This window comes from Rhinolophus sinicus, linkage group LG09 (assembly GCF_036562045.2).
Source record: "Rhinolophus sinicus isolate RSC01 linkage group LG09, ASM3656204v1, whole genome shotgun sequence".
NCBI lineage: Eukaryota > Metazoa > Chordata > Mammalia > Chiroptera > Rhinolophidae > Rhinolophus > Rhinolophus sinicus.
Window position 1 is genome coordinate 91,977,500 of NC_133758.1, and position 13,958 is coordinate 91,991,457.

Genomic DNA, 13,958 nt, shown 5'->3' on the forward strand with positions numbered 1-13,958 from the left:
AGTTATGGAAGGTTACTAGGAAAAGCAAAGTAATCAAGGGTACGGTTGTTATGTGGATTTAAGTTAGTGCCTTCTCCGTTCATAAGAATTTCTAGAGATTTGGTCAGTCTCCTCTTGCTACTACTGAGGGCGCTACCCTTAAAAATGGAGATTTCTCATATAAATATAAATGTCTCTTGTAAAGGGGTAACTTTTACTTCTTTTTGTGAGCTTCTCCTATGTCTACAGTTTCTTAAAAATAACCAGCTCAAGATAATCCTTATGCCAAAGAGGCATATTTTGGGGTGGCAAATTTTGTTTCCCTTTACTACCTTTGAGAGATTTATTTCTTCATTTAGGAACTGGTTTACAGGCTTATAGAGAGACTGGCAAGTTGAACACCTGCAGACTAGGCCGCAGGCTGGAGACCCCAGGGAGAGTTGAAGTTGTTGCAGCTTGAGTCAGAAGATAGTGTTGAGGTAGAATTCCCTCTTTTGCGGGGGATGTCAGTCTGTTCTCTTAAGGCCTTTAAGTAATTGAATGGGACCCAGCATCATTATGGAGAATAATTTGCTTTACCCAGTGTACTGATTTAAAGGTTAATCTCATCTAAAAATACCTTCATAGCAACATCCGGGCTGGCATTGTACCCAGTATCTATGAACCCTGGCCTAGCCAAGTTGACATAAAATTAACTATCACAGTTATTTAATCTCTGACGTTAGATACTCAAGTTAGATTCCCTGAAGAGAGAATGGGTCAACACTGTAAAGGGGAATGAAGAAATTCTCCATGGATTCTATGGCAGATAATATTAACTGCCTGTCCAGTAGTTAGTTCCCCCTTCTTAGAACAGCCAGATTTAGTAAGTAAAAAATATATATGTAGTATAAGTATGTATGGGGCTTACTTATATGAAAAATTTATTCATTTATCTGAAATTTAAGCTGAACTGCATGTCCTCTATATTTTCCCTCTAATTATGTATTTAAAAAAAATAAGACTTTGTTTTTTAGTGCCCATTTACATGAAATTGAGAGGAAGGTACAGAGGTTTCCCATATAACCCCAACCCCCTCACATGTGTAGTCTCTCCCATTATCAGTATTACTCACCAGAATATTACTTTTATTATTATTTTTTTTTACCAAGGATGGTGCGACATTGACACATCATAATCACCCAAAGTCCATAGTTTACCATAGGGTTCATTTTTGGTGTACATTCTATGTATGGATTTGACAAAAGTATAATGACATATACTCATCATTATAGTATCATATGGAGTATTTTCACCACCCTGAAAATCCTCTGTGCTCTGCTGATCCACCCCCTACCCTCCCACCAGCAATCACTGATTTTTGAAATTTATTGTCGCCATAGCCTTTTGCCTTTTCCAGAAGACGTCCTGTATTTTTACTTAGTACTACCACATTTTTTTTGGAGAGTGATTACATCTTGGTCAATATAAAATAGTGTTCCAGTCCCCAGCTTGGCTGGTGGTTGGACACACAATTGTGGCCAATGAAATATAATTAGAAATCAAATGATTAGCTTTTTCATTTTTGCTATCTGATCTTTGCATGTTCATACTTCTTTATGTCCAAGCAAAAATATCGTGTCTAGAGGAAGTGAGGCTACCTTTGGACCAGGAGAATGAGGGACATCTGTTAAAAATGGTAGTGAGGAGAGAAGAAGGAGCCTGACTTCTTGATGAGACTCTTGATTTGATGCACCAGACCTAAACTGCCCACTTTAGAATTTCCTATTATGTGAAATCATAAACCTTTTATTTGCTTAAGCCATTGTAGTTACGTTTCTGTTCCATAAAACTACACAGAAGTAGATTTCTATGAGTCTTTTGGAATCAAATTCAGGAAATGCTTTAGTTGGTTTCTCCAGGATATACCTTTTTTTTTCACTCTTCTTGTCTGTTAAAAACAATCCTTTCTGCTTCCTGGTTCCTGAGTGAGTTGCGAGATAGACAGAATTGTGTCTAAGCCAGTCTTGAGGAAATGATAGGGTTTTTTTCCTGTTTGTTTTCTTTCTTTCTTTCTTGGATTCTCTACACTTGTGTACAAACATATGTGCTGCAGCATAGTTAATTTTGTCAACTACCGAAATAAGAGGATGGTTTATACTTTATAACAACCGTGGAAGCAGAAAAAGGATTCCCTTTTATCTGCCACAAATTGGTATCTTTAAATTCTGTTCCAAATTCTGTTGCTCTTTATCAGACCAAGTAAATTTAAGAAACAAGCTATTTTTCCAAAAGACCTTGTGTAAAAGTAGGATTTAGTAATCCATAAGGCTGCACTTGGAACAAATGGGAAAAAGAAGCATTGTTAATTATTTCTAGTAAATCAAATAGTAGCTACAAGTAAATTAGGGGCTTGAGTAACATGTGTAAATGTGAGAAACATAAATACAGGTATTTCTGTATCTAAAAAAATTATGCAGCTCTCTCATGAGCACTGATGGAGTTTATATTTATCAGGTACAAAATAAATTTAGTGTACCTTCAAAGATACTTTTAGAAGCATAACCCCTGCTAAAGTCTTGATCATTCATGCATCCCTGACCCTCTGTTCATACAAAGGAATTTGTGAGTCGCAAGAGTTTTTTGTAGCAGATAAAGGATTATGTCTGGTCTTTTGAGAATATCTACAGGTAGAAGACATAGTGTCTCATTTTTGTATTCCCTAAAAAAGGAAACTGAAAATTACTTATATCTTTTGTTTTTATTATAACCAAACCATCCAAACTTTCTGAACCCTAATTTATCAGGATAAAAAACAAAGATGGTCATGAATATAATCCATTACTGAGGGATGTTGAAATAAATAACAAGAGAAAAGATTAATATTCCTTGTGCGAGAAAACAGATGTTCTAGCATATAAATTGTTTCATATTGTTTGCCAGGATATAGGAAACATATTTCTTTAGCAAATAAAACCGTATTTGACAATAGTCAGGAAGTAGGTATATAAATCCCATCCCTGAAAGGAAATGCAAAAAAATAAGAATGTTTTAAAAGCAATTTGTTTTTTAGATAATGTATAGACCATTATTTTACTTATAAATCACACACACACATATATACATATATACACATATATACATATACATACATACATATATCATAAAATTTTAGAGAACCCAAACTCAAAGTACAGGAAAATAAACTGAATTTTTCACTGTTGATAGGATCACCTTAATATTTTAGATTATAATTGTACCTACAATAGTCAATTTTAAACTATGTGGAAAATAACTATACTTTTTGACTTAACACTGTAGGGGTCCAGAATCAGTCACCCCAAGATATGCCCCTGTGGTATGACATTATTTTGAGCTGAAGGCAACTGAGACCCTGTGGGTTCAAGAGAAATTTCTGCCCTGCAACCCTCCTTTATGTATTAGGTTGGTGCAAAAGTAATTGTGGTTTTTGCAATTATTTTTTACCTATTAAACTGCAATTACTTTTGCACCAACCTAATAGAAGAACTTAAATTAGGGGCTTTGCCCATAATAAGAGATTATTATAGAAAACCTCTTTTGACCTATCTATTGAGTGGGGCAAACTATTAATTACTGAACCTCTGCTCTTCTTATAGTCCTGTAATTACCTTCCTCCCCTCTCAAAGCTCCAAGATACCTCAGCTCAGCTCAGAATGCCATATATACCTCATATATACCTCATTTTAACTTCCTGTCTCTGAACCTCTCGTGTATGTGGGGTCTCCCACTCACTCATATATGTGGGGTTTCCATATATATGTATGTAATTAAGTTTGGTTATTTTCTCTTGTTACTCGTTTCATGTAAATTTAATTATTAGACCAGCTGAAAGAACCTAGGAGAGTAGAGAAACGTTTCTTCCTCCCCCAACAATGATGTCTGCCAGGCATTACTGATATTATTTTGAACAATACCTGAATTTTATTTAAAATAAAACACAAATAAATTTTATTTTATCTAAAAAATATTAAAATAACATCTAAACTCCTATTATACAGAAAAAGAGAAATTCTTGTTTGTAGAATTTAATTAACTAATAGCCCAGATGCAGTTGTGCTATATGCCTAAATAGAAAATATTTTTAGGGCCGGCCTGGTGGCTCAGGCGGTTAGAGCTCCATGCTCCTAACTCCGAAGGCTGCAGGTTCGATTCCCACACAGGCCAGTGGGCTCTCAACCACAAGGTTGCCAGTTCGATTCCTCGAGTCCCGCAAGGGGTGGTGGGCAGCGCCCCCTGCAACTAAAATTGAACACAGCATGTTGAGCTGAGCTGCCGCTGAGCTCCCAGATGGCTCAGTTGGTTGGAGCGCTTCCTCTCAACCATAAAGTTGCTAGTTCCATTCGACTCCCGTGAGGGATGGTGGGCTGTGAAACGGCAACTGGACTTGGAGCTGAGCTGCGCCCTCCACAACTAAGATTGAAAGGACAACAACTTGACTTGGAAAAAAGTCCTGGAAGTACACACTGTTCCCCAATCAAGTCCTGTTCCCCTTCCCCAATAAAAATCTTAAAAAAAAAAAAAATAAATAAAATATATATATATATATATATATATATATATATATATATATATATATACTATAAGGTGAAGAAAATGTAAGGATATTTGATATAAAGCAGAGACTGGTATTCCCTATAGTCTTAAATATTTTAAATTTAATATTTACTTAGTAATTTATAGGTAAAATCGGGGAAAATTATAAAATAAAAAGCTCCAAAAAGTAGGGGTAGGGAATGAAAAAAACACCTTGGCACTTTTTTTGTCACCTCACATTTAGTCTAGTTTCTGATTTTTGGGGCCATTCCTCAGGGCCACAGCAGTGATTGGCATCTGTACCTTTACTAAGACGTTTTATCAGATTAAGCAGTTCAAACTAGTGCTAAGAAGATCTACATAGATCTGTGCAAACTGTCAGTTAGTATCACCAAGGCAAAGAGGTCATGCTGGAATTTTCTTCTCTTTTCGGAGCACCAGAATTTATTCTGATATAGCTAGTTTGAATTGTTTTCTCCTGTCTAAAGGCTTTCCTACACATTAATTTTAATCTGATTTTCCTTGTTTCTAAATGTGAGGGTATTCCACAGTGTAATTACTGCCTATAGTTATTCAACATAAGACTAATATTCAGAAAGCATGTTAGCCCATGTTCATTTTAATACACTGAAGTACACTGAATACCAAAGCACAGACATATTTGAGAATAATTTGAATGTTAAAACCCTAATTGGCAGCTACTCAGAAAATTCAGTTAATCAGAAAACTACAATTCCCTACACATTCCAAACATTGGGATTTTTATGATAAAAATATATAATTATACTCAGCATAATTCAATTTTGTTTAGAAGTACAGCATAATTTTTTCATACCTTTAACTAATCATGCTATGTTCTCAATTAAATCAGTCTAGATTACCTTGGATACGACCAGAAGTCATGCTACTGTTGGGAAGGGGTAAAAATACCCTTCCCTCCTCTGGTTCTTTTGGCTGGCCAAAATCAAATCAACAGGGGGCAGATTGACAAGAAAAAAAATCAAAGTTAATATCTGCACACCTGAACCCCACATACATGACACAGTCAGAAACCTCGCATACATGAGAGGTTCAAAGATAGAAAGAGGGATTGAGGTCTGTAAGATATCCTGAGCTAGGGATGAGGTGAGGTGCCTTGCGGGCTTCTAAAGGTCATTGCAGGATGATAAAAAGGGCAGATGTTCAGTAATTAGTAGTTTGCCCTGCCCTATAGATTGGTCAAAAAAAGAGATAGGTTTCAAAAGAAGGGGGTCAAATACCGGGGATGCCAAAAAAATGTATACATTTTAAGAGGTGTTATCTACACATTTTCAAAGTTGAATTGAATTATAGTAGTAATGTGTAGTATGATTGCGCAAAAGATGGCGTTAATCAAATGAATGCTAGCATCATTCATTGTATTACAATTTTAATACAGTTATTTTTCCTTTCTTAAAATGTGTATACATTTTTTTGGCACTCTCTGTATACGGTGATGGAAGGGGAACTGACTCGAGGTGGTGAGCACACAGTGTGATATATAGATGATGTATTACAGAATTGTACACTTGAAACCTATGTAATTTTACTAACCATTGCTACCCCAATAAATGTAATAATAATAAAAAAAGATAGGACTCTGATAATGTCTTATTGGCAAAGCCTTTAATTCAAATTCTTCTAGGTAGTTAAAGGAACAGAAAGAAGTTTCTATTGATCCTAGCTCAAAGTAATCTTCAAACCACTGAAGCACATCTTGGGGTGACTCATTCTGAACCCCCACACTACCCAGGTCACTGATATCATACCACCCCTAATATAACCCAGCTTCCCATCCCTCCCTAGCTCCTCTAATCTTACCACTGTGTTCACTGTACTTTTCCCAGAAATGAAAATCTCCTTTATACTTCTTCGTATTTTCTTTACTTGCTCCTTTACGTTTTTTTGTTATTGTTATTGTTGCTACCCTTCTTGTTTTCCCCAACTTCTGCATATTTGAGTATTTTTCTCTTCCCTAACTACTTCCTAGACAAGCTCTTCCAATCTAATGGCGTTAAATGCCATTTAATGCTGATGAATCCTATATTCTAATCTTCTTCCCTGACCCCCTTTTTTCCGAGTCCCAGATGTCTATGTACATTTGTTTACTCCTTATTTATATTTTGGCATCTCATTGGCATCTCAAATTAACATATGTAAAAATAGGGCTCTTGAACTCTACCATCTCACCTCAGAATTTGCTCCGTTCGTTTATTTCTCACTTTAGTATATTGTATTTATATGCATCTGTGGCACTTAGGCTAACAAGCTAGGGGTCATCTTCAACTATTTTCTTTCCTCTTAATCTACCATCTAGTTCTTTGGCTCTATCTTTAAACTACGCTTTAATTGAACCACTTTTCATACTTTCCCCCATTACCAACTCACTCCAGACACTGCTGTTTCTTGCCTGGACTACTGCAGAAGCCACCTAACTGGTTACCCTCCTTCCATATTTGCTCACTTACAATGTGCTCTTCATATAGCAGATTTCAACCTATTTATAATTTAAATCCAGTCACTTTAGTCTCCTTATCAATGCTTTCCAAAAACTTTTCTTCATATTCAGGGTAAAAGCCAATGTATATTGAATGACCTACAAGACCATCTGTGGACAAGCCCTTGCCTAATGCCCTGTCTTGGTCCACTTGGCTTCAGATCATATTGGCTTTCTTGCATCCTTAAGTAGGTCAAAGTTTGCCTGTATCTGGATCTCTGCAGTGCTTTCCCCACTGCATGGCACAGTCTTTTTGAAATCCCTTTCATGTTTATCTTCTTCACATTATTCAGATTGCTTCTCAAATTTCACCTTATTCAGAGGTCTTTCCTCTAAAACTTTCTGTTTCCTTTCTACCCTGCTGAAATTATATGGTTCTTAAAAACATGTTGTATACCACTACCTGAAATCTTCTGATTTATTTATTAAATAAGAGTGGCACCTAATTTATCTTGTTCACATCTTATATGGATAGCACCTGGTACATGATGAATGCTCAATGAGTGTTTGTTGAACAGACAAACGAATCTATTAACACTGTGTGGTTTTATAACTTTGAATGCATGACATTGGTGGGAATCTTGTCTCATCATGTTAGATCATTTTGAAATTGCTTATTCAACTTGCATATTTCTTTATTCTTTCTTCGGAAATGTAGTGATAATTTATTCATGGGCTTTGTTGTTAACAGGAGAGACACAGTCCACATCCTCGGGCTCTTGCTTTGGTCAGGTTTATCTACCTTTCTAAAAATCTGTTATCTCACTTTTTTATTTTAGTAGCAGCGGTAATGCTTTCTACTTTGTTGAATTAAAATATTGATAGATAGTATATTTGAAGGTGTCTTTATAGAAGCCAGCACACAGTAAGTTCTCAGTAAGTGGCAGCCATTCCTACCATTGCCCCGTGCCATACACAGCCTTCACACACATTGTATTACTTTTTTGTTTTTTGTTTTTAAATAGGTAACGAATATGGACTTGTGATGGGTATGTAATAAAGTAAAAATACATTGGGTCAGGAGTCGGAAGACCTGGCCTCTAGGTGAAGCTCTATCATTTACTAGGTTTACTAAGAGATTAAGTGTATATTAAACTCTCTGATCCTTCAAATCTTCATAGGTAAAATGATGGTGTGGGTGGGCATGAAGGGTAGAAAAGAACTGCATTATTTTCAGATTTTGTAGGTCTCATCACGCTCTGTACATTCTGTGATTCTGTGTGTGGGGAAAGCTGTTTTCCAATCTCAAAAGAACTTGTTGAGAGTTTTTTTGGCAAACTTCATATATTTCAAAATGAACATTTCTCAAGGCGGTTCGTATTTCTTCATCTTTTGTGGGGTGGTTGAGGACATGGGATTGGAACCACTGGTGACAGAAAGTGATGTTTTGAGAGTATTGCATGGACATATTTCAGGCTTTAATTCTAACTTATCCAGGATGTTAACTATAACAAGTATTGAAAGCAAATGTGACTTGCCAGCCTTGTAAGCCTTGATTTTGGAAAAGAAGGCCACATGTGATAGCGGTACGTAAAATCAATTATTTTGGTCACTAATTATGTGTTAACAGACAGGTGAAATTAATTTAAGCCTTCTTCATATGGTATTAGCTAAGTCTGCCAGGGTATTTTCCACAGTTTAATTGAACTCCGACATCCTCCTAAAATCAGTTGTGATGCACACAATAACAGCCCCACAAAGTTGTCCATGTCTAATCTTTGGAATCTGTGAATGCAGAGCCAAAGGAACCTTTCGGATGTGATTAAGTTAAGGGTCTTGAAAGAGGGGGATGTTTTCCTGGATTAACTGGGTGGGCCTGATGTAATCATAGGATCCCAATAAGAGGGAGGGAGATCAGAGAGGAGACAAGGTGCTTGGAAGATGGAAGAAGTGGCCACAAGCCAAGGAATATATGTGGCGCATAGAAGCCAGAAAAGGCAAGGAAACAGGTTATGTCCTGGAGCCTCCAGAAGGACCATAGCTCTCTAGACCTGTTTGATACTTCTGTCTTTTAGGACTGTCCAATAATGAAGATTGTTTCTTTAGCCATTACATTTGGGGTCATTCGTTATGGCAGCAATAGGAAACTAATGTTTGTGTCATAAAAATGATTGTATGATGTAATTTTCATTAGAAGATCTTTCTACTAAGTTTATAATTAGGAGGTCAAGTTGATAACTTTACTTAAAATTTTTCAAAAATTTAATCATCTGGGGGTGGCCGGTTAGCTCAGTTGGTTAGAGTGTGGTGCTGATAACACCAAGGTTGCCGGTTTGATTCCTGCATGGGCCACTGTGAGCTGCGCCCTCCTTAAAATAAATAAATAAGTAAAATAAAATAAAAAAGTAATTATCTGGAAGTGCTAGTGTCTGTAACAAGTTACCTATAGTTATATTTAACCACAGGGAAACCACCTAGAATAACTTTTTATTGAGAATCATATACTTTTTCAATTAATTATATTGTGGTAAGACCATATACCATGAGATCTACACTCTTAACAAAACTTTAAATGTGGAGTATTGTTAACTAACAGTGTTATACAGAAGATTTTAGAACTTCATCATCTTGCATAACTGAAACTTTATGCCCTTTGAACAGCAAGTCCCTATTTCCCTCTGCCCCCTGCCCTTGGCAACCACCGTTCTACTTCCTGCTACTATAATTTTGGCTATTCTACTTATCCTACTAATATAAGTGGGATCATGCAGTAATTGTCCTTCTGTGGCTAGCTTATTTCACTTAGCATAATGTCCTCAAGGTTCATCCACATTGTTGCATTTGATAGACTTCATTTTTTATGAACAATAATTGATCTACTTTTCTGAGGAGTGATTATTTTTCAGATGGAGATTCCAGACATTGTATATGAAATTGCTGAGATAGGTGACCTTCAGATAGACTTCCCCTCTGTGGTAATTTTAAAATATATCCACAAATTTGAAAGGCTGAAACTACGAGTCCTCCCCCGTGTGAGTTGGGCTAACTAACTTGCTTCTAACAAAGGGAATATTGTACAAATGATGGTATATAACTTTCAGGACGAGGTCATAAAGATATTGCCCATTCCTGTACTCTCTCACTCTAGGGGAAATAAGCTTCCATATCTGAGGACAACCAAACAGCACCATGGAGAGGTCCATGTGGTGAGGAGCTGAGACCACCTGCCAACGGCCATATGAATGAGCCATTTGGGAAATGCGTCCTTCAGCCCTAGTGGAACCTTGAGCTGACTGAAACCCCATTCGAGGCCTTGACTGCACTTCATAAGGGACCCTGAGGCAGAATTATTCAGGTATGCCACTTCCATCCTGACTTGCAGAAAATGTATGGGGTAATAAATGTTTATTGTTTTGAGTTGTTGAGATTTGGAGGAATTTGTTATGTAGTAATAGAAAACAAATGCACTCTTTCATGGTATTTTTCCTGAGCTAAGTAATATTATTTATTATACCATGCAAAATAACTTTTCTTCATTATTGAGATGGTTTTGTGTTTTGTTTTTTTTGTTTTTTGTTTTTAACATAGAAAGAATAGGAATGGTCCAGCTTCCTATTTAGAGAAGTGGAAAAGTGAGAAATCACTTACTTTGAAAATTCCTTTTGAGAGACAAATTAAAAGTATTCACAGGAAAGTGACTAATGGGGGATGAAAGGGTAAAAGCAAAAAAGGCTTTTCTTCTGCCTCCTTTATTCTGTCTGTCCTACTAATTAACATCATTTACTTTCATGGTTCGCCATCAGGTCATATAATTAGAGAAGGATTAAGCTCTTCTCTCTTGGAGAGAATGGTTAATTTAAACTGCTTGGAAACCACTTAAAGAAAATCAGTAAAAGACTCTGAGGGATGGAATCTAGATATCATGTAAAATGAGTGTATATGTGACCAAAGCCAGCATGATAACTCCCCACCAGTATCGGTGCCAAATGATCTCAAGGTTAAATCATGGCAGAAAATATTTGTTATTTATGAGTTTGCCTGAGTCTATAATGCTGCCTTTCCTAACTGCCAGTGTGTGACTGTCTAAACACTTATTGACAAGATATCATAATTTATTTCAGATAGTGTGATTAGAGTTAACATGACTGAATTATTTAAGTTGTTTTTTTGCTTCGAACTTCTCATTATTTTTATATTTATTTTGAGTACCTGCAAGTATGTCAACTAAGTGGGTGCTAGACATTTCCCTCTTGGCATGTACAGTGACTGAAATTTGTACTTTGAAGAAAGTAGCAACAATGGCCTACCACCCCTTGAAACTCCCATTAGAGTGAAAACACTGTATCTCATCCAGTGCAGGTATCTAGCTTCAGAACTAGATTATGTTTAGTCTTCTTGGTTGCTTTGTTGAATCCAAGTCTTCAAGTCAACAGAAAGGTCTTATGATTAAAAAAAAAGTCTCTTCTATAAAAGCCTGAAATTGTGTGTCTGGCCTAGAAGTCAAATCTTAAACAGACTGGAGGTCATTCATTGTCCTTTATCGGCAAAAATGTGATTCTTCTGGCTGTGATAGGGACAGGTGATGGGTACATATGAATATGGCTTCAGTAAACTGTGCTAAAAACATCCACTTCTTTCTCATCCTCAATGAGTTCAGGCACACCAAACCTGGGTTTCCAGTGAGAACTCACCTCCGAGGGGCTGTCTAGCCCTTTTAAGTTAGTCTACTGTTTCATTTGCAAGTGAACCTTTGCAGGACCTTCCCTTAACCCCCAATCTGTCTCTGGGCTTCTTCAGTTATTTTATTATAGATAAGAGCTTTATTTATAGTGTGAAAGGATAGGCAGATGGGGGCCCTGTGTTGGTGTCACCACTTCAGGCAGCCACAGTTGCTGCACTCCCCAAGTGGAGTGACAGATCTGGGAGGAGGCTGAAAAGCTAGGGGAACATTCCCAGCATAGAAAATGCCTGAGAAACAAAGAACTCTGGCTGACCACGGAGAGCATGTCACACGGAATCCCTGCATCACTTTATTGAGAGACTTCAGGCTGCAGCTGTTTCCTCTAATTCATTCATATTGTGGCTGGGGGCTTAGGTCAAATCTCATTACTTCATTCCCCCTGTTCAAACCTACCTGACGTTCCATCTTGTCTCTGAATGTACTCTAAGAATGGAAGAAAATACACCTCGTTTTATTGAAAGTGTGAGGGCTGAAAAAGAAATTAATACATTTCCTCATCCCTTCTAAATTCTTCTAGCTGGGTTAACAATCAAATTAACAGAGATTCAAAGGAGAAAATCAAATGTGTATTATATGCACATGGGAAATTTACATAAGCATGAAAATCCCAAAGACAGTGAGGCAACACTGGGTATGTAAGACATTTTAGACAAAGGAGAAAGAAAGGATGGGGTATTAGATTTCAGAAGTGAGAATGGGTAAAATCACAGGTAGTTGAGGAAGAGCAAATATACGCAGATACAGATACTGGAAAGAAAATTCTTGCTTAGCAACTAGAAACAATGGGACACAATGGGTATCTAGCTAATAGGCTTGGAGTCTTCCTGACTAATGCTGGGGTGAAGATACTTACAGAGATTAAGCCAAGGTTTCCTTGTAAGGCAGGTTTTTAAAATCTGAATCTGTGAGGAGGAAATGGGTTGGGGCAAAATTTCTTTCTGAGTTTTATGTCTTAAAAAAAAATCTTAAAATCAATATCCCAAAAAGAAGCTTCAGTGGCAAAGTTTTGGTTCCCTTCATACTCCATCAAGTAGATATCACAAATTGGGTTTTCTGGGCAGCAGCTGCTGAAGTGAAGTTCAGTGTGTAGGATGTTTATTAGGAAATGCCTTGGGATTAACATCTGTAGAAGAGAGAGGAAGGAAACAGGACTGGATAGAGGGAGAGATTGACCTGCTATGCAGATCTGAACACGTCTCGGTTGACTCTTTGGGGGGACTATGAAATTAAAATGTCTTGTCCGAGTTTTCTTGGTTTGGAACAAAACAGCTTGGTCTTTTTGTACATGTCAACTGTTGGAAGGATGAGAGCTTAACTGAGATGCAAGGTGGCTCTGCAGCACAGGCCAGCCCTGAAGGGGCTGATAGAGGATGGTGTTTGATGACAGTGCTTTTAGCAGCTGGGCAACAAGCCCTTCCTTGAAGTGACATCTGGGCTGCTGAGATGTGTGTCCATTACACCGTTCAGTGACTTTCAAAGTTTTTTACTATGATCCACAATAAAAAAATACGTCCTATATCACTACCCAGGTATATGCACATGTGCATGCACACACACATATAAACAAACATTTCACAAAATAATATTTTAGTATTTGTCCCTGTTGCATGGGATACCCTCTGATATTTTTTATTTAAATTTTTGTTTCGTTCCATTTCATTCCATAGTGTTCTAGTCTCCTTTAATTTTGAAAATGGTGGTTATAACACACTAATTTGATTTCAACATGGAATTTGAAAAATATGAAAATAGATTGTGGAAATTAACCAAATAATATTGAGCAAGGACTATAGTATAAGTAGAATGGGCTAGTATTCCATGATGTAGTTGGATTGCTTTCATTTCCAGGAAACTGGAATTTTGCCATAGTAGGCATTTGTAGATCTGTGGGCACCAGAGAGTGTATGGTTCACCCTAAATCTCTAAGTCCTTGAATACCTTGTTCCAGGTAGCGTGTCATTTGTGATTACTTGGTCTAACAGTGTGAGCTCCAGGCAAGATTGTCAAAGAGGAATCTTAATTATGAGAGGATCATACAGTAACTGTCAGGGAGAACCATGATTTCCATTTACTTGTAGAGGTTTTGAATGAGGTCAGGTATAAACACCTTAGTTTTCCAGACAGTGGATGTTGGTTATCTGTTTTGTATTGCAATTTTCACATGAGAGGAGTTACTGAAAGATGCATTTGATATCATGCTATAAAACAGATTTGAAATATATAGGGTAA

The 13,958-nt window shown here is 37.0% G+C and overlaps 1 protein-coding gene across 1 annotated transcript in view; it reads left to right on the plus strand.

Moving 5' to 3' along the window:
* ARL4A (ARF like GTPase 4A) overlaps nucleotides 1-13,958 on the plus strand; it is a 611,358-nt gene that overhangs the window by 39,818 nt on the left and 557,582 nt on the right. The window contains exon 2 of the transcript XR_012498892.1: nucleotides 10,137-10,343. The gene's annotated coding sequence lies outside the window, so the exon portion shown is untranslated. The remainder of the gene's footprint in view (nucleotides 1-10,136; nucleotides 10,344-13,958) is intronic.